This window comes from Bubalus kerabau, chromosome 1 (genome assembly GCF_029407905.1).
Source record: "Bubalus kerabau isolate K-KA32 ecotype Philippines breed swamp buffalo chromosome 1, PCC_UOA_SB_1v2, whole genome shotgun sequence".
NCBI classification, from domain to species: Eukaryota; Metazoa; Chordata; class Mammalia; order Artiodactyla; family Bovidae; genus Bubalus; species Bubalus kerabau.
In genome coordinates, this window is record NC_073624.1 from 18,413,519 (window position 1) to 18,440,082 (window position 26,564).

At 43.7% G+C, this 26,564-nt stretch overlaps 1 pseudogene; it reads right to left on the minus strand.

Annotated features, from left to right (window-relative positions):
* Positions 1–2,569: 2,569 nt before the first annotated feature.
* Positions 2,570–26,564, minus strand: part of LOC129619959 (antigen WC1.1-like) — a 69,541-nt pseudogene continuing 45,546 nt past the window's right edge.

A 26,564-nucleotide genomic window follows, 5' to 3' on the forward strand; every position in this document is an offset into this window, starting at 1 on the left:
GGATGAAGCACAAGCTGGAATCAAGATTTCTGGGAGAAATATCAATCACCTCAGATATACAGATGACACCACCCTTATGGCAGAAAGTGAGGAAGAACTAAAGAGCCTCTTGATGAAAGGGAAAGAGGAGAGTGAAAAAGTTGGCTTAAAGCTCAACATTCAGAAAACTAAGATCATGGCTTCTGGTCCCATCACTTTTATGGGAAATAGATGGGGAAACAGTGGCTGACTTTATTTTGGGGGGCTCCAAAATCACTGCAGATGGTGATTGTAGCCATGAAATTAAAAGACATTTGCTCCTTGGAAGAAAAGCTATGATCAACCTAGATAGCATATTAAAAAGCAGAAACACTGCTTTGCCAACAAAGGTCCGTCTAGTCAAGGCTATGGTTTTTCCAGTAGACACGTATGGATGTGAGAGTTGGACTATAAAGAAAGCTGAGCGCTGATGTATTAATACTTTTGAAGTGTGGTGTTGGAGAAGACTCTTGAGAGTCCCTGGACAGCAAGGAGATTCAACCAGTCCATCCTAAAGGAAATCAGTCCTGAATGTTCTTTGGAAGGACTGATGCTAAAGCTGAAATTCCAATACTTTGGCCACCTGATAGGAAGAACTGACTCATTGGAAAAGACCCTGATGCTGGGAAAGATTGAAGGTGGGAGGAAAAGGGGACTACAGAGGATGAGGTGGTTGGATGGCATCACTGACTCAATGGACATGAGTTTGAGTAAGCTCTGGGAGTTGGTGATAAACAGGGAAACCTGGCATGCCGTAGTCCATGGGGTCACAAAGAGTCGGACACGACTGAGAGACTGAACTGAACTGAACTTCTTTTAAGAATTCAATCATATCAGATCACTCCATCCACATCTTTGAAACATAAATAGACAAACATACTTGATCTTCCCATCTATATCCCTTCTTCTGGATCCCCTCTGCCTAGGTCTCCACATTCTTGCCCTCTTGTCCCACATGAATACAGGGTGTGGGTGAGCAACAATTTGCTATCCATCAATTGGAGAGAGATATGAGCTGATATAATTCACTCAGAAGGATAGATAATTGGACAGACAAGAAATGGTAATGTCCTTAAGAAAAAGTACGAAGGTATGGAAAGAATGGATTCATAAGGATTTGATAACCGACTAGACATGGGAGAGAGCAAGGAGGAGTCTATATCTGCTTGAGAAATAAAAAGATAAAGTAACCTAGGGAATGAGAGATGAAAAAGGGAGAGGTAGTTAGGTAGAGTTAGAGTTTTAATTGGCCCGTGAGCACCTAGGCAGGTTAAGGAAAACTGTATCCCTTTTCTCTGAAGAGCAAACTCCAACTTTGAAACTCACATCCAAGTCTGGTGACCAAGAACAGGTTAAAACAAGTGATGTGACATCTCAAGGAGAACATACAGGAATGTTCAGGATTGGGTTTTTTTCGTGAGTTTGTGAAATAAAAATATCTCCTGCCATATCAATAAACAAGAAATGTCACAGACATCAATGATTTCTGGCCTCCAGTTGTGAATGAGGGCTCGCAAAGCTGATCCAGGGGATGCTGCCACCCCCCATGGTGATTGCTGAGGAGCTGGGGAAAGCAAGAAGCAGCCATCTGCCGCTCCTTAAGGGGAGCAAGGAAACAGGGTTGGCCCCAGATAGCTGAGCTGCATACGGAAGGATTGGATCAAGTGAGTCCAGAGGCTTGCATCTTCCCAGAAACAGAACACTAAATTCCTTAACTTGGTACCTGATATTTGATGTTCAGACTGCCTCTCCCTTTGTTGCAAACTTCTATATAACCTGACTTCCCTTCCTGCCTGCTTGGAGCAGTTTTCTCAGAGCTACCGAGATGCTGTCTCCAGGGCTTAGAGTCCTAAGCATTCCCACCAAAAAAAATAACTCTATAAGGTTCTGACTATATTTTCTGGTCGGCAAATTCATCTTGCTAGGAAGGACAGTGTGAATGTGGACCAAGTTTAGATGCTTTTTCTAAGTAAGAGTGACCTGGAGCATTTGTGATCCCAGGCAAAGTCTCATTAGCCTTTGAAGAAGGTGAGAAAATAGGGCAGTGCACTCATCGTGTATTTCCTTTGAGGAAAATGGTGTTTGTGGACCAACCATCTAAAAGCATTTGACATGGAACTTGGTAATTATTAACAAAGCAAAATAAAAAGTTACTTTAATCAGTATATTTCATTTTGAGCAATTTCCATATAACACCATCACAGGTCAGCCTCTATTGAAATACAGGCAATTAGAATATCTGAGGAGAAGGCAATGGCACCCCACTCCAGTACTCTTACTTGGAAAATCTCATGGACGGAGGAGCCTGGTAGGCTGCAGTCCATGGGGTCACGAAGAGCCTAACATGACTGAGTGACTTCCCTTTCACTTTTCACTTTCATGCATTGGAGAAGGAAATGGCAACCCACTCCAGTGTTCTTGCCTGGAGAATCCCAGGGATGGGGGAGCCTGGTGGGCTGCCATCTTGGGGTCACACAGAATCGGACATGACTGAAGTGACTTAGCAGCAGCAGCAGAATATCTGAGGCATCATCTTGTATTTAATACAACATCACAGGAAAGCCACTGTGGATGTTCCCGGGACACTGAGTTCAACATCATCGTACCCAGGGTCCCCTTTCTCCCCCTGGAGTAGGCAGGGGCTCTGTTCTCCTTCCCCAGGATCAGCTTCCTTTCTAGAGACGTTTAGAGAAGAGCCTGAAAGAGCAAAGAAAAGCATAATTAGAACTGAGACAAAGGAACTGGACAGTGTGTTGGAAGCCTGTTAAACAAGTGCTGATGACAGAGCATCCCTGGGACCCAGGTGTGGGCGGGAGGCTCAGGCTATTTCACACCAGCTACAGTGAGGATGGGTCCAGGCCGTCCTCTCAGATCCGGTCCATGTTGCTGGGGTCCAGCCCTGGCTGATCCAAGGAGTTCGAAGCGGGGATGGCATCAGCGAGGGTAAGGATACAATAGCTTCAATTAGATATTAATTAAAGATATAAAGAGTAATAGAATGAGGATAGCTCAGTAGGAAAATTCAGTGGAGAAAAGAGGCTGAGTAGCTTGGTTTATGCGGGAGACCAATAAAACTTCAAGACAAGAAGTTTGCACCACTTGCGTAGGCCGCAGGCCTCCTTCCATTCTCCCGAAGGAGAGGAGACACTGAGGCCTCCCCGGTCGGATCTTAGAAGCCCAGGCATAATTAGCAAGCATGGTGGGTTCTGCGCTCCAGATGGAGACTCAGCTAGAATTTGAGAGAGAGAGCGACATGGGGAGACCAAGTTTCAGTGAACAAGGCCCGCACTTTATTTTCCAAAGTAGTTTTTATACCTAAAGTTGTGCATAGAGGATAATGGGGGAAGGGGTGGAGTCATGCAAGGACAGCAGTTCCTGGTCCTAATCGAAGCCAGGCTTTCAAACTTATCATATGCAAAAGTTCAGGTGAATTACATCATCTTCTGGCCAGGAGGCCTGTTAACATTTTAAGAAACTTATCTTTCTCTAAAGGTGATTATTCCAAAGTCAGGCACCAGCCTCCAAAAAAGCATTGGACAAAGCTGCATTTTACATTTCTATACACCCATTATATCAATCAATACACTGCCAAGGACACAGTAGGTAAGGAGTATGGGGACTTAGCAGCAAACATTGGCCCAACAAGTGAAAAACCCTTCACCAATACAATTTCTAATCAATCTTTTAACTACTCAAAGGAATCTGTGTTTAGACAGTTTAGAACATCTCCTGCCTCTCACAGTTGGGAGGCTTTGAACAATCACATGTGGCCAGAAAAACCTGTTCAGGCAGGCTAGAGGATTTCCAAAGGAGTTTGTAGGTTGAAACACTGTCACACCCAGGAATTATTAACTGGAGCTGTAAGCTAACTCTTTTTTCAGAGAGAGGTAGTGGGGGATAGCCCCCGTAAAGTCAGAGGTGTAGGTGAGAGCACAAAGCCGAAAGTAGGCAGACTCTGGTTTGGGGGTAGATGCTCAAGAATTTCCAGCGGGACTCCTGAGGCTTGATCCCGCCTTTGTGTGTGCCGAGCCTCCTTCCTCATGACCTTTGCCATGGGCGGAGCTCCTGCTCCCGGCAGTGATAGAATTCCAGTTGAGCTATTCCAGATCCTAAAAGATGATGCTGTGGAAAGTGCTGCACTCAATATGCAATATGCACTCAATATGCAATATGCCGGCTCCCAGCACCATGTGGTCTCTGGGGCCTCAGTTCATATGGAAATTCTGCATCACAGGAGACCTGTGCTCACACAGGAGCTCTGGGAAGATCTGCTTCCAGGCTACACACTAGCAAAGAGATGCCCAGGAACAGTAAGAGCATAACAACAAATTTAAATGTTCTCCTCTCACAGCTGACAGATGTGAAATCACAATGAGAGGGAGAGTGGACACAGGGAAAGTCTGAGTTCCTCACTCGTAAACCAACTCTGCTCTTAGTTATCTTGACGCATGTTCCCAAATGTCCACAAAGAGTATCACGGGTGCATTCACAGATGGCCCCTCCCAGGGACCACACAGGCCCTCAGATGGATAAATACTCTCTTCCAGAGAAAGAGTGTTTTCTCTTGACAACTGAAATATCTGGAGGAAATTAGACCTTAGCTGACCATCAGCTCCAAGTCAATGATCCACCAACATGGCTTAATGTTAAGGCCACCATATACCATAGACTTTGTACATGCCATTGCAACCTTATGCACAGAGCTCATCTTAAATTATCAGATGATTCACAAATTTCAATACTGCAATACATTTTTAAAATCTCTGTCTTTCACGTTCAGGGCAGCACAGAGATGTTATCAAAATACTTGTCTACTTTTGGATTTGGTAAATATGCTCAATTAATCTATAAGCTATCTATTTCTTTTGACTACTACGCAATGCTTGTGGGATCTTAGTTCCTTGACCAGGGATTGAACCCAGGCCCTAGCAGTGAATGTGTAGAATCCTAACCACTGGATTACCAGAAAAGTCCCTAATCTATAAATTTTAAATATCACAAATAAAATGAAAATTTATGTTGCATTATGGGGACATAAATGCCAAAAGTAGAGTGATTCCTCACCTCCCCCCCCAGGAGTCTGACGGCATTAAAGATGGCATATGGTTGAGAAGTGAAGTGTTAGTTACTCAGTTGTGCCTGACTCTTTGCAACGCTATGAACTGTAGCCCACCAGGCTCCTCTGTCCCTTGGATTCTCCAGGCAAGAATACTGGAGTGAGTAGACATTACTTTCTTCAGGGGCTCTTCCTGATCCAGTGATCAAACCCAGGTCTCCTGCATTGCAGTTAGATTCTTTACCATCTGAGCCATTAGAGTGGCTCATCAAGTGCATGAGATTACCCATATTTTGAAACTGCAGAGGCTGGGCATTGAGGAGCTCAAATTCACCTTTTCCAGGACAAAGATCGAAGATTACAGGGGATCAGTTAATCTCCCCACTCACCTGTCTGAGACCTCATCCCATCTTCCTTCTCTGGGAGCACTTCCTCCTCACTCCCCTGAGAGTCAGGAGGAGCCCCAGTCACTGGTACCTCTTCACTATCATCGTAATCCTCACCAAGGGCAACAGTCCTCTGATCTGGCGCTTCTGAGGGCAGAGCAGGGGTCAGATGAAACCACAATAAGGGGGTTGGTCTGAGAAATACCTAGGATCCTTCTGACCCAGAGTTTCTGAGCTGCTAGAGGCACCAGTCACTCCTTGTTTTAAAAGATCTTTTTCTCTAAGACCATGTTTCATTTTGATGTGTCCATAAACCAAAACATGATTTTACATCTTAATATTTCCTGTTTGAAAATATATATTCCAAAGTAACTCTCCTACCATTGAGCGTTACTCAAGTATTTTGACAAATTGTGCTTTACAGAAATTATTTTTAAAACCAGTGTGTGTCTGTTGTGATTCTGGACACAGAGAGCCCTGCCTCAATGTGAGACATCACAGAACAGTCAGAGAAAGGGAAGGACAGACCCCATCTGGACACAAAGGATGCCTCTGGTCCATCAAATGAAGACTGTTCCCCTTGCATCTTGTCTCTATGAGGGAAACTCTTCTCCCCAAAGCCCAGATGAGTCAGGTCTACCTCTATTACCTGGAGCAGATGTGGAGTCATTGTTGTCCTCACCATCTGACAGGAGGCCTAAAGTGGAGACAAACATCACACAACACACAGAATGACTCTCCCCACACACACGGGACCTGTGTTAAGGCTGGGAAGGGGCAGACCAGGATCCTGCAGTGTAGATGGGGGCTGGGGGCTCACGGGGCTCTGAGAGGCCATCCTGCCACTTTGGAGAGCTGCCTCTGTAAGCCTGGGGCACACGTGGGGTCTGTGGACGCTGAGAAGATGTTCACAGCCAGTGGGAGGTGACAACCAGAGGTCCCAGGAAGGCAGGCAGGGACACCCACCTGGGCTGCCCAGAAGACCCTCCTTCTCAGTCACAAGGTAACCGAGCTCCTCATACACAGCTTCAGCAAGAGCATCTTCATAGCTGGATAAGGCTGAGAGATCCCCTAGCAGGTCAGAGATTCTGCCCCAGACACCCCGATCCAGCAGACCCACCTTCATCTCCCCTATGCTCACACAAAGGCTGCCTGGACCTCAGCATCATCTCTTACCCCGTGCACCATGTTGGCACCTTCTCTCCTCATCTGACCTGAATCCACAGCTCAGCCCTGACTCTTACTGGTCTCACAGGAGAGGCCATGACATATGAGAGTTCACACCCCAGTCCTAAGAACCTCTGTATGTTCAGCCCTTAGAGCTCAGCATGGAGCATGTGGAGCTCTACAGACTCAGAACAAAGACCTGGCCCAGGTTCCCCTCCTCACACCTGCCCCATCTCCTGCCTGCACATACTCTCCCTGGTCCCCAGTTCCCCCTGCAGCCCATCTCTGAGCTCTGCTCTCCATCTGAGCAGCTGTCAGAGTCACCACGATGATGAGGACCAGGAAGAGAAGAGACCCCAGAATGAGGCAGAGGACCCCAGGCAGGGAGAAAATGCCAGGGAGAGGATTTGAGGCTGGTCTGGCCCCTAAGGAAAGCAAGGCAACAGGGTGCGAAGAAGGTCCTGGGCACAGAGAAACCCCCTGTACCAGCATTTCTGGGGTCTCTGGATGATGGTGTCCTAGCCTCAGACACAAATATACTAATAGTGACTGGGCTCCTCCAGGTCTCATCCTGAGACAAGTCAACTCCACTCCGGCCAGTGTGGCCCCGAGGCAAAGCCAGGGATTGTCAGGGAGCTGCCCTGCTGAGACAGCCTCTGAGGACCCAGCTCATCCCTTCTCCTTGGGCATCAAAGAGTCCTGAGACTCGCACCTCACTGATGAGGAGCAACACTCAGGGGCAGGTAGGAGAATGGGAGAACTTTAGAATCTGCACCACCGGAACTAGACTCTTTTGGATCCTGGGCCTGAGAAACATGTGGCCCTGGGAACTAAGGCAGGGGCATTCCCCAACATAATGCCCCGGCTCCTTCCCAACAGCCAGGACTCCTCAGGCTCTTTCAACTCCTGAGTTGTCAGAGAGCCTACAGAACAGGTTACCAGAATCTGAGTATTCTCCCCTGCCCATGGATGGACCACAGTACCTGCTGTAGTCAGAGGCAATGTTGTCCTTGCACCTAAAGAGAAAAACAGGAGATTGGGTAAACGGAATTGGCCAGATCACAGGGTAACCCATATTCCCCTCCTGAGCCCTGAAATCACCACCTCAGTCTCCAGGACATCAGTGTCCAGTCCTCCCAGCTTCACTGTGCTAGATCAGAGCCCCAGCACCCAGACACTCTCTGAACACAAACTCCCCACCACCCCCGGTCCAGCCCACTGTCCCCATGCTGCCCCAGCTCACCCAGGGTGGACCCCGAGCCCCTCACTCACCAGAGCACCTCACACCAGCATCCTCCTCGTGCTTGCAATCGCTCTGCCCCCAGGGCTCCACAGCACAGTCCCACAGGGAAGACTCCCGACCCCCGCACTGCACCTCATCCAGCCAGATGCTCCCATTTCCAGGGCCAAATGCTGCAGACTGCATGGCTTCCAGGGCCTGGTCACAGCCCAGCTGCTGACACACCACCTCGGCCTCTGCCAGGCTCCAGGAGTCATCGCACACGGTGCCCCAGGAGCCGCTGTGCCAGACCTCCACCCGCCCTGAGCACTTGCTGTCTCCTCGCCTGAGCCGGAGCTTCTCTCTGTCTGAAAAGGCAGCAGCCCCTCCTTTGACTGCCCTGGTGAGAGGAAGGAGCCCCTGGGAGCCACAGGGAAGGGGGCAGGCTGACGTACCTGTGCAGGGGGCAGAAGTTGGACAGCTCTTGGGTCTTCTTCCCGCACACAACGGGGAAACAGTGGATCAGGGACAGCTGGGGGTGGTCCTGTCCCCACATAAGATTATCTAAGGTCTGACTCAGTGCAAATGACATGTGAAAACACAGGCTCATTATCTCCTGGTCTGAGACATTCAGTGCATGTGATCATCAGCTAGAATAACTGTAACTGTTCATCATTTATTGGTCTCCACATCCCACAACAAATACAAACACACACAGACACAGGCACATAGATATTTTGTAGACTCAACTTAAAATCATCACTTAGATTGGAAAGCATAAATCACTCTAAGAACATCCTTCAGGGTTGAGACAGACACAGAAACAGACTGTAAGTCACCTGCACACGAGATATAGGCTTCCTCCTTTGGAGAGCAGGAACTGTATTTCCAAGGGTCAGAAGGACACTGCCAGAGAGAGGTGTCAGTTTTCTGATACTGAATTCCATCTACCCACCAGGGTCTAGAACCTTCTCTAAGAGCAACAAAAGTGTCGAGGGTTCCACTGTCCCCACAGCCAAGCTGTCTGCAGATCACGGACACAGTGATGTCATCTATGGGGTTATGGCAGATACTGCCCCAGGTCCCATTGTAGAAAACTTCCAGCCACCCAGCACACTGCTGGTCCTCGCTCACCATCCTGAGGGACAGGCACTCTAAGATTGAAAGAGAGGAGACAGGACACAGTGAGCACTCCGCTCAGAGCTCTGGGTCATCCTCTCTCCCAGAAACTGTGACCATACATCCCTGAACCAACTGCAGAGATGCCCACTAGTTGACAAGACTATTGAGAGGGTAACAGGAAGGAAGGCCACGGGTCTCCAAACGGAGGAAATAGCCTGCAAGTGTCAGACATTTTTATCTCTCTTAAGCAGCAGGAGGAAACAAACTAGTGATATTTTTTCCTTCTCTATACAAATTTAAAAGGAGATTTTTCTTAAAATACTGTGTTGCCATAATGACACCTGGTTTCTCCTGAAGTTAACTATTCTCAAACCTAGAGATAACCAATGCCTTTTTCTTATGGAAATGTTTGTCTTAAGCTTGCAGAAGACACCACCCTTATGGCAGAATGTGAAGAGGAACTCAAAAGCCTCTTGATGAAAGTGAAAGTGGAGAGTGAAAAAGTTGGCTTAAAGCTCAACATTCAGAAAACGAGATCATGGCATCCGGTCCCATCACTTCATGGGAAATAGATGTGGAAACAGTGGAAACAGTGTCAGACTTTATTTTTGGGGGGCTCCAGAATCACTGCAGATGGTGACTACAGCCATGAAATTAAAAGACGCTTACTCTTTGGATGGAAAGTTATGACCAACCTAGATAGCATATTCAAAAGCAGAGACATTACTTTGCCAACAAAGGTCCGTCTAGTCAAGGCTATGGTTTTTCCTGTGGTCATGTATGGATGTGAGAGTTGGACTGTGAAGAAGGCTGAGCGCGAAGAATTGATGCTTTTGAACCGTGGTGTTGGAGAACACTCTTGAGCATCCCTTGGACTGCAAGGAGATCCAACCAGTCCATTTTGAAGGAGATCAGCCCTGGGTATTCTTTGGAAGGAATGATGCTAAAGCTGAAACTCCAGTACTTCGGCCACCTCATGCGAAGAGTTGACTCATTGGAAAAGTCTCTGATGCTGGGAGGGATTGGGGGCAGGAGGAGAAGGGGACAACAGAGGATGAGATGGCTGGATGGCATCACTGACTCGATGGACGTGAGTCTGAGTGAACTCCAGGAGTTGGTTGATGGACAGAGAGCCCTGGCGTGCTGCGATTCATGGGGTGGCAAAGAGTCGGACATGACTGAGTGACTGAACTGAACTGATGCTAATACCCTATGCATTTACCCCAAGCTCCGTCTTCAAGTTGGTTCCGCCTCTTGGCTCAGAACCTACTTGACAAACCAGTATGTTATACTCAGATATTGTTCCCCTAATCTATGTAAATGAAAATATTTGTATGGTGGTCTGCCCTTCTTCAAGATTCAAGTTAATCATTTTATGGCCCAGGATAAACCACTTGTTGCCAAGATTATCCCAAAATGCATCTTATGGGTGAGGGGCCTGGTGCCATTCTGAATTTTAAGACATTCCTTTCTTTCAATAACAGACTGCTAGTGACTATAGAACATCCAGTTGAAGACTAGCAGGGTGGTACTCTTTCTGCCCCCTTCTGATGCCTATGTCAGAAGCTTTCTCTATCTCCTTTATACTTTAATAAAACTTTATTACACAAAAGCTCTGAGCAATCAAGCCTCGTCTCTGGCCCCGGATTGAATTCTTCTCCTCCGGGGCTCAAGAATCTCGGCGTCTTTGCGCGATTCAACAACAACCTTTCACTATCATTGCCTCACTTCTACCTGACTTTGTCCATTTGTGTCTGTCTTTCTATTTCTACCACGATGATGTAGTGGATACAAACAGAGAAAGACCTACCAGGGCACCTGCGGGATGGAGAACTGACTCCTGCCTCCTGAGAAAAAACTCTAAAACGGATTGTTGATGGAATGTGATGTGGGTATTTGGGGAGGGAAGCAAAATAACGGAGCCACAAATGTCCACATACCAATCCTTAGTACCTGTGAATATGTTCCTGACGTGGCAAAAGGAACTTTACACATGTAACAAACTTAAGGACCTTGGGATGTTTAGACCCCAGTTTAAACACCTCAGCTGCACTATCCTTAGAAATGGACAACCTTTCCAGTTCCAGTCAGAGGGAAATGTAAGTGAGGAAGAATGGTCAGAAGAGGTGCTGTTGTTGAAGAAGAAAGACCCAAGCCAAGGAATGAGACCACACAGAAACCAGGAAAGGCTGGGAAAGGGGTCCTCCAGGAAGAATGCAGCCCTGTGGACACTGGGGTGTTGGCCCACAGAGACCCTCATCAGACTCCTAGCACACAGAACTGAACAGAGTAAGTCTGTGCTTTCATTACACCATCCACAGGATCTCCAGACTGTACTACCACAGGGAACTGGAGAGAGAGCCCTGCTTTCATGTGGAAACTGTCAGAAACGGCTCTGCCAGGAAACAGTACTGAGAAAAAAGGACCACAATCTCAGCTGCTGCAGGAGGAAGTGAAAGCACCTCGTCTTCTTGTCTGCTGGAAACACAGGCCCCATGGGAGGAAGCCTCCTTCTCTAGTCCTTTCAGCATCTCTCCCTCAGGGCTCAGATCTCCGTCCTCCAGAGCCCCACCCCTCCCCCAAACTGTGGACAGTGTGGAGTGCTGACCTGAGCAGATGACCCCCGCGTCCTCCTTGTGTCTGCAGTCATGCCGCCCCCAGCCCCGGGAAGGGCACCTCCACACGTGGGACTCCTTTCCTGTTCAGTTCAGGTCGTCCAGCCAGATGGGCCCTGATCCCGCCCTAAAGGGAGCAGACCTTGTGGCATTGAGGGCTTGTCCACAGCCCAGCTGCCTACACACCACGTGGGCATCATCCAGGATCCAGCCGTCATCACAGATGGTGCCCCAGGAGCCCTGGTCAAGAATCTCCACTCTCCCGGCACAGTGACCGCCCCCCCCCCCCATCAACCAGGCGGAGCTGTCTGCTGTCTGAGGAGAGAGAAATGGGACAATGGGGTGGTGACGGGGGCTAGGGGACAGTGGGTAAGAAGGGTCTTCTGTCCTGTGGGACCCTCACCTGAGCAGTAGGGGGCGCTCTCCTCTGAGGCTTCAGAGCCTGCTGGTTGGGACACGGAGTCATTGCACTGGGGAAGCACCTGGGTCTGGTTTCCTGCAGAAACACCAATGATCAGAGGGCTGGGAGGGTTGACGTAAAGAAAACTAAATTAAGGTTAAAAAATTACCTAGCAGTGGAGCCTGAAATGAAACCTGTGTCATATCAGTAAAGTTATCATAACTTTAGTATCCACTTTCTCCATGGAGAATTCTGCTTCTGACAGTGCCATAATTTGGGTCTAAGCCAAGTGTTGCACTAAGAATGAGTTGAATAAGGTGTGTTACTCCTAAATCTATCCCTAAGTAGAAGATGCAAAACAAAATCCTTTCTGAAGAATTTCTACCATTTTTCATCTTCAGTGTCTATCATTTAAACAAATACTTATACAAAAGAGATTTCTTGGAAACTCAAGAGGCAAAAGGAAACATTGGAAAGAATATCCCAGGGTATCCAGCTATTAGAGTTACCAGAGAGAGAATTTATTTTATTTTGTTAATTTATTATTCTTATTACTGGAAGATAATTGCTTTACAACGTTGTGTTAGTTTCTGCTGTACAACAACGTGAATCAGCCAAAATTATACATATATACCCTCCCTCTCAAGCCTCCCTCCCACCCCATCCACCATCCCACCCTTTTAGGTCATCACAGAGCATCTAGCTGAGCTCCCTGTGCTATATAGCAGCTTCCTGCTACCATCTGTTTCACATGTGACAGTGAATACATGTCAGTGCTACTGTCTCAATTCATCCTGCCCTCTCCTAACCACTGCAGTGTGTTCCCATCTGTTCTCAATGTCTTCATCTCTATTTCTGCCCTGAAAATAGGTTCACCTGTACCCTTTTTCTAGATTCCATTGACAGAGAATTTAAACAGCCATGATTAAAATGCTCATAAAATTAATTCACAAGATATGTATCTTGGCAAGGAAATGATTACAAAAACAAAGATTCTAGAGATAAAAAACTTAATAGCTGGAATTAAGAACTAGAGAATGAGTGTATCTCAGTGTTAGATCAGCATAAGGTAGAAAGAATACAATGAAAGATCAGAGGACAAATATTCCTCTATTTAGAAATGCTGGTCACATGGTAAGTGTCCCAGTTATCGTGCTGTAAAACAAATTCCCTCCAAAACTTAGCAACTAAAGCAAAATATATATACTTCAGTTTGCTTATGATTTCCTGGGTGTAATCTGAGAAAGACTCAACTTGGCAGTTCTGTCTTGGGGTTTTTCATGTGGTTGCACTTAGATGTCATCTGGGGCTGAAGTTTGCTGAGACTTGACTGAACTGTGGTTAATAACTGTGGAAATTCCCTGAAGTATTTTAGGGATAAAGGGACATCATTTCTGCAACCTAATTCAGAAAGAGTTTACATATTTAGGGATAAATGGAACAGGAGGGGGACGGACAGAAAAAGAGAGGGAGACAAACAAAGAGATAAAGATTAAAGCAAAATAGGACTTCCAATTCAAGATGGCAGAGTAGAAAGAGTGAATATGAAACAGAAGAAGTGAAACATACTAGATAAAAGTAAAAGATCATGTTTCACTTTTTCTATTTCATATTCAGTGCTCCCATTTCATTTAGTTTATGTTCTCTAATTTCTCCATCTCTTCTTTTTTTTTTTTTTTTGATGTTCTTACTCAAGCCTTTATCAAGTGTAGTAGAAAAGCTTTTGTACACATATATAATTATGTATAATATGTATATTTTAGAAAACATACATTTTTGCCTAACTAAAAAGTTTATGACATTTTGATTCCACTTGTTTGACTTAGTATGAATAGAATGCTAGATTCCTTTTTTTTTTTTTTTTTCCTTATAAATTACTGATTTTCTGTTAGGCTTATTATACATTGACTCAAATATCCATTCAACAAGCATTTATAAAACATTTATGATATACCAGGCACAGTGTATATTGTGTTGAATAAGGCACTGTCTAGTGAGGTTTCATAGTCAAGAACAATAAATTATAGCACAATTTGATAAGTGTGCTTTCATTGAGAAATAAACAAAGCATTGTGGAAGGCCAGATTAATAGTATATACAAGTGATTTATATTCCTTTTTCTCTGACTACTGCCTAATCTCCCTTCTTTTCTGATTTGCCCATAAGCAGGGAAGCCAAAGAAGGAATGAAAGCTGAGTAGGATAATTTGCATGTCAAATGGTCAAGTCAGATGAAGACTGATGACTTGATGATATCAACGGATTTGGTACTTAGAAGGTCAAAAAAAAAACCTTTTTTTGAATACTGCAATCTTTGCATCTCAGTGTTAGGACCTAAAATAAAGGTGTCTTTTGGTAGAATTTAATAAAGAAATGTTGCTAATTCTAGTGGAGAAGGCAATGGCATCCCACTCCAGTACTCTTGCCTGGAAACTCCCATGGATGGAAGAGCCTGGCAGGCTGCAGTCCATGGGGTCCCCAAGAGTCGGATACGACTGAGCGACTTTACTTTCACTTTTCACTTTCATGCATTGGAGAAGGAAATGGCAACCCACTCCAGTATTCTTGCCTGGAGAATCCCAGGGACGGGGGAGCCTGGTGGACTGCAGTCTATGGGATCTCACAGAGTCAGACACGACTGAAGTGACTTAGCAGCAGCAGCAGCAGCTAATTCTAGGGATTTACACAAATAGTAGTTTTTATTAGTCTACTTCTATATCTCTTCCACCTTCCCTCTCCATCAGAGCAAAGGGAATCATCTACTTTCTCCTTTTGGAAGGACTTCCCTGGTGGCTCAGACAGTAAAGAATCTGCCTGCAATGCAGGAAGACCTGGGTTCGATCCCTGGGTTGAGAAGATGCCCTGGAGAAGGGAATGGCAACCCACCCCAGTATTCTGGCCTAAAGAATCCCATGGACAAAGGAAGCCTAGTAGGCTGACAAAGAGTTGGACAGAACTCAGCAACTAACACTTTCACTTTATTCACTGCTTTTGGAAACCTCCTTTGTCTCCCAGGGCAAAGGAAGGGATGGTCTTGCCTCACTCAGAGGACCTCACTCCCCTCTTTCTTGGCAGCCATGGCCCCTCCTCTCTAGTTGATATAGTTTGCATATGTGAAGAAGGTTTTGTCTAAGGAGTTTAAGGGGTTAGAGCTCAGCCTTGAAAAAAAAACAAAGGGAATTTTTTCATTTTTCACTCAGTAGCCATTACTCCTCTCTGTCAACCAACCCCTCTAGACTGTGAATTTAAAAATATATATGCAACAAGTAACAGTGGTTTACTGTACAGCATAGGGAACTATAGTCAATATCTTGTAATAAGCTATGATGGAAAATAATTTCAAAAATAATAATGTGTATTTGTGTAACTGAATCACTTTGCTGTGCACCTGAAACATTGTAAGTATAAATCAACTACACTTCAATAAAAAATATATATTTAAAATATATGTATTTTTTAAAAAGATTAAAGCAAAATACTAATATTGGGAAATCCAAGTAAAGGTCATCTGGGAATTTTTATATTATTCTTACAACTTTTCTGTAAGTCTCAAAAAAAAAATATTAAAAGGTGAAACAAGTCCAAAAAATTCATCCTTAGGACACTTTTACACACAAGAAAACATGAATAGAATCAAAAACAAAATGCCTAGGAGAAAACCTAGTAGAAGATGGGCAAAACCTCTGAGGGAAATTCAAGACCTAACTGAATGGAGGGATATACAATGTCAATGAATTGGGAGACTCAAAATTGTTAATCATCCTCAAATTTATACATAGATTCAATCTAGTCACAATCAAAATACATTTAGGCTTTTTTTTGGGGGGGGGGGTGAAAAGTGACAAGCTGATTCCAAAACTTATACAAAATCCAAAATGCCTAGAAATACCAACACAGTTGGCAAGAAAAGAAACAGTGTTAGAGGAGTTAATAAAAAGTAACACTCATAAATTAAAATCATTCAGAGAGTGTAAAGATATAATACTTAAGAAATACAGTGTTGGTGCCAGGACAGACAAGTAATACAACGGAACAGAGTAGACTGTCATAAAGGACAGACACATATGCCCTTCTGCTTATGACAAAGATCACACTGCAATGGGGAAAAGAGCCTGCTCAGTAAAAGATTCTGGGTCAGTTGGACGTCCATATGAATCCTGGAGAAGGAAATGGCAACCTGACCCTTATCTTACACAGATAGCCATCCCAGAAGAAATGTACAATTATATGCAAGAGAAAATAATTAAATTGCTATAATATTTCACCATGAAATACCTACCTTTTGAGACACAGATGCAAGAACAGACATTTGGACTCACTGGGAGGAGTTGTTGTTGTTCAGTCGCTCAGTCATGTCTGATTCTTTGCAACTTCACGGACTGCAGCACACCAGTCTTTCCTGTGGTTCACCATCTCCCAGAGCTTACTCAAACTCATGTCCACTGAATCAGGGATGCTATCCAACCATCTAAACCTCTGTCATCCCTTTCTCCTCCTGCTTTCAATCTTTCCCAGCATAAAGATCTTTTCTAATGAGCCAGCTTTTCGAATCAGGTGGCCAAAGTATAGGAGCTTTAGCTTTAGCATCCGTCCTTCTAATGAATATTCAGGACTGATTTCCTTTAGGATTGATGGGTTTGATCTCCTTGCAGTCCAGGGGACTCTCAAGAGATTTCTCCAATACCAGAACTCAAAAGCATCAATTCTTCAGCATTCAGCCTTCTTTATGGTCCAACTCTCACATCCATACATGACTACTGGAAAAACCATGGCTTTGACTATATGGACCTTCGTTGACAAAGTAATGTCTCTGCTTTTTAATATGCTGTCTAGGTTGGTCATAGCTTTTCCTTCAAGGAGCAAGCGTCTTTTAATTTTGTGGCTGCAGTCATCATCTGCAGTGGTTTTGGAGCCCAAGAAAATAAAGTCTGCCGCTGGTTCCATTGTTTCCCCCATCTATTTGCCACGAAGTGATGGGACCAGATGCCATAATCTTCATTTTTTTGAATGTTGAGTTTTAAGCCAGCTTTTTCACTCTCCTCTGTCACCTTCATCAGGAGGCTTTTTAGTTCCTCTTCACATTCTGCCATAAATGTGGTGTCATCTGCACATCTCAGGTTATTGATATTTCTCCTGGAAATCTGATTCCAGCTTGTGCTTCACCCAGCCTGTCATTTCTCATGATGTACTCTGCATATAAGTTAAATAAGCAGGGTGACAATATATGGCCTTGGCGCACTCCTTTCCCAATTTGGAACCAGTCCATTGTTCCATATCCTGTGGTCACTGCTGAGTTTTCCATATTTTCTGGCATATTGAGTGCAGCATTTTCACAGCATCATTTGAAATAGCTCAGCTAGAATTCCATCTAGCTTTGTTGGTAGTGATGCTTTCTAAAGCCCATTTGACTTTGAACTCCAAGATGTCTGGCTCAAGGTGAGTGATTATCTGAGTTATTAAGATTATCTGGGTCATTAAGATTTTTTGTGTAGCTCTTCTGTGTATTCTTGCCACCTCTTCTTAATATCCTCTGGTCTGTTAGGTCCATACTGTTTCTGTCCTATATTGTGCCCATCTTTGCATGAAATGTTCCCTTGGTATCTCTGATTTTCTAGAAGAGATCTCTAGTGTTCCCCATTCTATTGTTTTCCTCTATTTCTTTGCATTCTTCACTTAGGATGGCTTTCTTATCTCTCCTGGATATACCTTGGACCTCTGCATTCATATGGGTATATCTTTCCTTTTCTCCTTTGCTTTTCACTTCTATTCTTTTCTCAGCTATTTGTAAGGCCTCCTCAGACAGCCATTTTGCCTTTTTGCATTTCTTTTTCTTGGGGATGGCTTTGATCACCACCTCCTGTACAACGTCATGAACCTCTGTCCGTAGTCCTTCAGACACTCTATCAGATCTAATCTCTTGAATCTATTTGTTGACAGGGGGGATGATTTGAGAGAATACCATTGAAATATATACATTACCATATGCAAAATAGATAGACAAGAGTTTGATGTATAATGCAGGGCTCCCAAATCTGGTGATCTGTGACAATCTGGAGGGATGGGGTAGGGAGGAAGATGGGAGGAGCAGACAGGATGGAGGGGACAAATGGATGCCTATGGTCAATCCATACTGATGTATGGTGAAAAAAAATCACAATAATATAAAGTAGTTATTAAAAAGGGAAATTACCTTTTAAAGCCAGTTTTCCCTCACCCTCTGTTCTTGGGGACATTTCACACCAGAAGCATCCTAAGTACCAGTAGCCTTTCCCTCTCTCTTACCTGAGCAAATCACAGAGGCTGTGTTACCACGGGAACAGTCAGGACCACCCAGAGCAGTCACAGGGCAACTCCACAGGAAGGACTCAGCCCCTGAGCAGTGTAATCGGGCTGTTGATATCCGATCACCTCCTTCCATAAAGTGTGGTCCTCCGGGGGTGGAGATGGCGACTCCACAGCCAAGCTGAGGACAGACAACATTGGCATTGGCCAGACTCCAGTGGGAGGCACAGAGCACTCTCCATCATCCAGAAATGTTCATCTCCAACTGCCCCTCACACTGAGAGGAGCCGTTTGTCATGAGCCGGACTTCTGAGTATGCTGGATACGAGATAATAGAATTTCAGAAATATCTCATGATTTCTGACCTGAACAGAGTGTGCAGGGAGGTTAGTCCTGACCTACATCTCACCTGAACAGACAAGCTGAACAGCTCCACTGTGGTGACAAGTGCCCCCTGGACAGGGCACTCTGGGGCAGGACCAGAGCTTAGGCTCCTCCCCCTCACAACTGAACTCTTCAGCCCAGACTTGGCCATCTGAGTCTCTGAAGAGCTCATGTCCCACGACTGACACAGCTTTGCCACACCCCAGCTCTGCACAGAAGACTTAGGCAGTGGGGAATGTGAAGTTTCTATCAGACACTGGGATCCAGTCTTCTCCAGAATAAACTTCTACTCGCCCTGAGCAGGGTCCATCCTCTCCAACCAGATGCACAAATCCTGAGAGAAACAAATAAATAAACCCACTGCACGTTCATGATCCTGGCTTGGCAACTGGAAACATGTCACAGGCAATGGTGTGAAAGCTTTTATTTTCCAGGACTGAGGCATGAACAGAAAATTTGACAGTGTCAGAATTGCATTTTCACGGGTGAGTGTCAGAAGAGAAATCCAGAAGGATTTGCAGAGTCAGTTTAGAATGGCTGAATTCCAAAAACCTATATTTGACGTTGGTTATGATGTGAATTCCTCATTTAAGGGTCTGGAAACTATAGGGCCCAAGGAAACTGCACTGCAATGGGCATCAGACTTGGGTGCAGAAGTGAACTAACCCAGAGTGAAATAGGTCCTTGGGATTCAAGAGTTTAGAGAACTAAGATCCAGACAAGTTTAGAAGGCCATCTGACATTTCTGGGGCTAGAAGTCCAGCCAGATTTCTCTCAGGAGTCAATACTCAAGTCACTGATATAAGGGAAATCAATCGAGAGATCTGAGTGCAGGTCAGTCTATAAACAGACTTATGGCTCATGGAAGGAAAGCTAGATATTATAACAAGTCTACTTCTTATGTTTCCCATATATTTCTCATAATCTCTGATGGTGAAAAATTCCAAGAATTTCTTATCCAACTTGAATTGTGAAAAGAAATTGTCCAAAGATGAGTTTGAATATGAAGAAAGGTCAGAATCATAGGAGAAAGGGTTGGTCCTAGCCATCTTTCAAGAAAGCCTAGGATTTACCAATGAACCCAGGAGAGAATGAGTTCTCAGTGGGACTATACAAGATGACTAACTGTGTTGATTAGTTCATATTACTGGTTTTCTTCCAACACATGAGAATCTTAGCAAATGCTATGGAGTGAAGGTAATTTAATGTTTTTAAATTCTATCTATATGCTAAAAGGTGCTTCCCAGGTGGCACTAGTGGTAAAGAACCGCCCCCCCCCCCCCCCCCGCCAATGCACAAGTTCAATCCCTGGGAGGCGGGCATAGCAACCATTCCAGTATTCTGTCCTGGAGAATCCCATGGATGAGGGAGCCTGATGGGCTACAGTTCATAGAGTCACAAAGAGTCAGACATGACTGAAGAGACCTAGCATGCACTCATATGCTAACTGCAAACCACTTTCCTATTTCTTGAGAAATAGTCATCATGCTGTAAAAAAAAAAAAAAAAAAAAAAGGAGAGGGAGAAGAAGAAAAGACAGAGCAAACAGCCATGTATAATTTACAGATTTCTACATTACAAAAGCCTCAATATGGATGAACAAAGATTTGGGGAAAATATTTGTCCAGCAAGTTTTTAACACATTTTACCCATGTGCTCCTTCCATCTGCGACCTAACCCTGTTTCCCTTTCCCATTTCTCCCACTGCAGACAAGAGAAAACAATCCTAAGAGCTACAAATGGATGGAAAAGAGACTCTGAAAGGGAAGAACTTCTGTAGGAGTGGAGTGTGGGTGGGGTGAGGGGTAGGTTAAACTGGGAGTGGATGGAGTATGAAACTGAAAGAGGGAGACTAAGGGAAAGACTCACAACATGATTTGACCTTCAGGGACCACATTTTGGATAGAGGAAAGGTAACCTAATGAAAAAAATAAAATTTCTCATCATAAAGAACAACTTTTAAATACATTTGCCTGATTTCTGACTGTGCTTATAATTATTTATGTACACGGTGGAATTCTTTCTGGTAAAGGACTCTGATTTCATAAGTATGAGAACATTTAAAGTTCAGAAAGAATATGTCAACAGAATAAAAATCTACTATAGAGAACAGGAGAGAACAGAAAAGACACTATAGAAATTAATGAATCGAAGGACCAGCTTGACCACTTATCCAAGAGGGAATGGTAAGAGCCAGGATGATCTGCTAGCCTTTTGTTACTTACCCACTTTCAACTCCCCAGTCCAGGTTAGGACATCTGGTGTGGTCTGGCTGGGAGTTTGGTCATAGGATACACATTCTAATTAAAACATTTTTACTTAACAGGTTGTTAGTTTCTATATCAATCCCATGAGATTACAAATTTAAAAAGAACAAGAAAGAAATATTTCTTGTATGCTGTTTCATATACCAAGATACATGCTAAACACTCAAATATATGCTGAATAATCCATAAAGTCTTGTACACATCAGGATAGATACTTCTGAGACATATTATTATTTCTTTTTTATTTTCTACTTGATTTTAAATTTTATATGAAAGGATATGTGTGTGAAAATTGTAAGAAAATTTGTGCAATAGGAGGCTGGTGTGAGTGGATAAAGGTATTAAATATAATAAAAATACATCCTTGTCTGGTCTCTTGCTGTACAGACCACCTGTATCCTTAGGCATACATAGCATCCTCCACACCACACCTGGAGCTGCAGTGATGCTCAGAGAACCCCATATGGCCTTTGACATCTCCCATTGCTCTTCTTTTTCCTCTTAGCTACTATAAGTCTCCTCCACCTTCTTCAAAAATTACAGGTGTCCTCTTACTCCTGTTCCTATCAAACAAGCCCCCAAACACAATTCTCTTATATCATTGAAGACATCAGGTATAAAATATAATTTATTACCACAAAACATAGAAATTCACATTTTATTGACTATATCTTTGACTTGTCAGTGTGTGGCTAAGTGTTCCTCCAAAATTTTGGTTTATACAGAGGTTTTAAAGAAAAAAAAGAACAGACAATCCTTTCTAGTAACAATGAAAGGAGAACCCAGACTCAGAACATTTCATCCACAACTGTATTGTCCTACCAGTCAAAGAGCTATGAATATTCAAATTTAAATTTTCAAAGGGGACTTGCAATTTGGCACAAATCCATAAGTTCCTCTCTGATTTGTTTGGTGATGTCCCCTGCGCCTCCACAACTAACCTAGCACAAAAATGTGTCTCGCACTATATATACAGAAAGGACTCCATCCTGGAAGGCACATCCTCATTCTACCCCTTTCCTCCCATGGGCTCACTGTGCAAAGCAGGTGCATGTGGTGATTTGCAAATGTTTCACTCTTCCAAAAGTAAATTATATAAAAATGAGTATCAATTTTTATTGGGATATAGATTAAGCTATATCAGGTAAGATCACTGGAGAAGAAATAGCAGAGACTTGTAAAAGGAAAAGTAGAAACAAATGAAGCCCATCAGGAAATCAATCCTGAATATTCATTGGAAGGACTGATGCTGAAGCTGAAACTCCAATACTTTGGACACCTGATGGGAAGAACTGACTCCTTTGAAAAGACCCTGATTCTAGGCAAGATTGAAGACGGAAGAAGAAGGGGCAGACAGAGGATGAGATGGTTGGATGGCATCACTGACTCAATAGACATGAGTTTGAGTAAGCTTCGGCAGTTGGTGATGGACAGGGAAGCCTGGCATGCTGCGGTCCATGGGGTAGCAAAGAGTCGGACACCACTGAGCAACTGAACTGAACTGATCACTCACAGATACTTTATGCATTCAAGGAGGATATCTCAGACGTCTCTAGCTTACACATCTATTGCCCTGGTGATCAGACACCAGCTTCCTTGGAACTTTCTGTTCTTTCAGTCAGTGGGCAATTCACTGATCATACCTGAGCAGACAACTCCTGCATCCCCGTCATGACCGCAGTTTTGCCACCCCCAGCCCCAGGAAGCCCACTGCCACACGTGGGACTCCATTCTTCCACAATACACGTGATCCAGCCAGATGGGTCCTGATCCCGCCCCAAAGGGAGCAGACTCCACGGCACTGAGGGCTTCTCCATAGCCCAGCTGCCTGCACACCACACGGGCATCGTCCAGGTCCCAGCTGTCATCACAGATGGTGCCCCAGGAACCCTGGTGAAGGATTTCCACTCTCCCGGCGCAGGGCCCGCCCCCGTCCACCAGGCGGAGCTGTCTGCTGTCTGAGGAGACAGAAATGGGGCAATGGGGTGCTGACCAGGAGATGAGAAAGATCTTCTGTCCTGTGGGACCCTCACCCGAGTAGTTGGGGGCGCTCTCTTCAGAAGCTGATGCTGCGGAGTCATTGCCCTGTGGAACATTTGGATCTGGATTCTTATAGAAGTGATAAGAGCATAACAAGGATGAAAATGGACAAAAACAGGAAATATTACTACTAGGTAGTCTGAGACAGATGGTGTTACAAGGTCCTATCAGAGTTAACATTCTGATTTGTAGAGCTCTGCACAGAATCTGAAAAAGATTTACAGGAAATGTTGGTCTCTCTACCCTGAGGGGTTAAATGAGTTCAGAGTCACAGGATTAGGCTGGTAGCTGGATGTATTCTTTATAAGCTACACACTCTTGGTCCTTGACTTTAGAGTCAGGCAGTGGCCTCATCAGAAGCCTCGGGGAGCAGCCATGAATCCTCTATCATTAAAATCGTTCTCCTTGGTATAGTCATGAGAACTGAAAAACAAATGGTCTGTCAGACACCATGGTTTACCCTAGAATAGTTCACTTATGATTCTAAGCTTCAAACTCCAGATCTGGATACTTAGTTTCAAAAAGTATAATCTCTTTGAGTAGATTAAACAACCCTGCATGAGAGATGATGTCAGAAGATATTGATTGACATTGGCCAGATTCCACTGGGAATCACAGAATGTAGCTTCTTCTCCCAAATGAATATAATCTCTCCTTGGACTTTGTGTCAGGAATTGCTATTATCTAAAATTTGGAGTTATTTGTTCTCTAGGGGAAAATATGTATTTCTAACTCTCAGAGCAAAAATATGTTATATTCCTGCCTTGAAAGCCTTTGAACAAACAATATTGACAAACACACTGCATTATTCTCTCCTTTGATACATAACCAGTCATGGAAAGAAAGGTTAAATGATGTCTATCACTGTTGTAGTTTAAGTAAGTGAAAAGTAGAGAATAAAACCTCAAATTCTGTACTTACATGAAGAACGGAAGAGAAAGCAGACCAATGGTCTTGTTAGACACAACTTTAAATGCTGGAAATTTTCTTTAAGTAAAGGTATCATTGGAAAAGACTCCGATGCTGGGAGGGATTGAGGGCAGGAGGAGAAGAGGACGACAGAGGATGATATGGCTGGATGGCATCACCAGCTCGATGGACGTGAGTTTGAATGAACTCTGGGAGTTGGTGATGGACAGGGAGGCCTGGCGTGCTGCAATTCATGCAGTGGCAAAGAGTCGGACATGACTGAGCTACTGAACTGAACTGAAAGGTATCAGACATGTGTGGACACAACATGGACTAAATATGTTAAAATTCTAAAGAGTGGAGATCATGTAATATGTTTCAATGTTAGCCAAGGATCTACAGTTTCTTTTTCTCTGGAGGAATTTCCCAATTTGCCTAGGTTAAGGCTCAGAATCTGGGCTCAGAGAAACAGAGGACTCCTATTTGGACAGAGAAGGCAGCATAATTTGGGGTTACCTGGTGGTGAGACAGAATTGGGAGACCTGAAATCCTTTCTCACACAACAGATTTTTTTCCTCGAATATGTGCTCATTATACAAGCCATGAAGCTGGCAGAAAGCCGAAGATCTATGTCAAAAGTCTTGGAGAGCAGAGTGTATATTCCCTTACTCTCTTGGGTGCTGAGCTACCAAAATACCCAGGTTATCAACCAAAATCTTTGAAGGCCCATGCCACATGGACAGAGATAAGAGATGGATGGAGTGCTACCAAAACCGCAACCTAGACTTGTTACAGCTCAGTTCTCAGTTGTATTTATATATTTGAGTGATCTTCAACCCTTCTCCTACTTGCTTAACTAAACAGAATATGAATCCTCTCAAGGGTTAGAAAATGTATCTGGAGGATCCTTTTTTCAATGCTGAAGACATGGGATGACATGACATATTAACAAAGTGAAATAAAAGAAAATAAGAGAAGGCAGAGACTCACATGATAGAGGTGCTGGAGTTAGCAGATATGGATTTTAACTATGATCAATATATTGAGGAAAAAAGAGGAAATGAGAGAATAAATGGGTGAAAAGATGAAAAACATTAACAACTAATTATAACTATAAAAATCAAGGAACAGTTACCAACTGAAAATAAAATGTCTAGAGAGTTGAATTAATAAGTTTAGAAGAATTTTAGATAGAACTCAACTCAAAATTACTGACTTAGAGGAGTCCTAGAGATGAGAAGGAGGAGGAGTGGGATAGGAGGAGAAGAGAAGCTAAGACAGAGAGACAGAGCAGCAGAAGTAATACTTGAAGATATAATAACTGAGAGTTTTTAAAAAATGGATGGATGGGCATGAAAACTCCCACACCTAGTAAAGCTGCTGAAAATCAAGGAAAAAGGAAAATTTGGAATAATAACAGATCTGTTTAATACAAAAGAAGGGGGGAAAGAGAGGAAAAAGGAACATAAAGCACGTGGGTCAATTAAAAGTAAATGATAGATACTAGCCCAACAATACCAATAACTGCACTTACAGCAAATTGATTAGACACTTCAAATTAATGCCCATCTTGACAAAACCACAAAATCCATGTAAATACTACCATGAAGATATTCAGCTTATATATGAGGGTAAAGAAAGGTTGACAGTAAAATGATGGGGAAAATGTACATACTGTGTGAATCCTAACTGTAAGAAAACTGGAATAGCTATATAAATGTCACAGAAAGTAGACTTCAAAGCAAGATGTGCTAATTGAGTTAAAGAGGGCATTTTCATGATTATAACAGGATACACCCTTAATGAAGATATTATAGATATTAAAATCCAAGAAAATGTCAAAAGATTGCTTTGAAATATAGAATAATACTTGACAGAACGAAGAACAGAAATAGACAAAATCATAATCAAAATGCGGGAACTTTAACATGCATTTTGCAATAGCATGCAGACCAAGTATACAAAAAAGAATGAGGAACATAGCAGATGTAAACAACAGTTAGCTAAATAACAAATATAGAGCAATACACCCAACAATGACACAACTTGTTATTTACTTTATTGTAAATTCACTGGAAACTTTCATTTTTAAATGATCATCAGTTCAGTTCAGTTCAGTCTTTCAGTCGTGTCTGACAGCAACTCCATGGACTGCAGCACGCCAGGCCTCCCTGTCCATCACCAACTCCCAGAGTTTACTCAAACTCATGTCCATCGAGTCAGTGATGCCATCCAACCATTTCATCCTCTGTTGTCCCCTTCTCCTCCCACCTTCAACCTTTCCCAGCATCAGAGTCTTTTCAAATGAGTCATTTCTTCCCATCAGCTGTCCAAAGTATTGGAATTTCAGCTTCAGCATCAGTCCTTCCAATGAATATTCAGGACTGATTTCCTTCAGAATGGACTGTGTGGATCTCCTTGCAGTCTAAGGGACTCTCAAGTGTCTTCTCCAACACCACAGTTCAAAAGCATCAACTCTTCAGTGCTCAGCCTTCTTCACAGTCCAACTCTCACATCCATACATGACTACTGGCAAAACCATAGCCTTGACTAGATGGACCTTTGTTCACAAAGTAATGTCTCTGCTTTTTAATATGCTGTCTAGGTTGTTCATAGCTTTTCTTCCAAGGAGTAAGCATCTTTTAATTTCATGGCTACAGTCACCATCTGCAGTGATTTTGGAGCCCCCCAAAATAAAGTC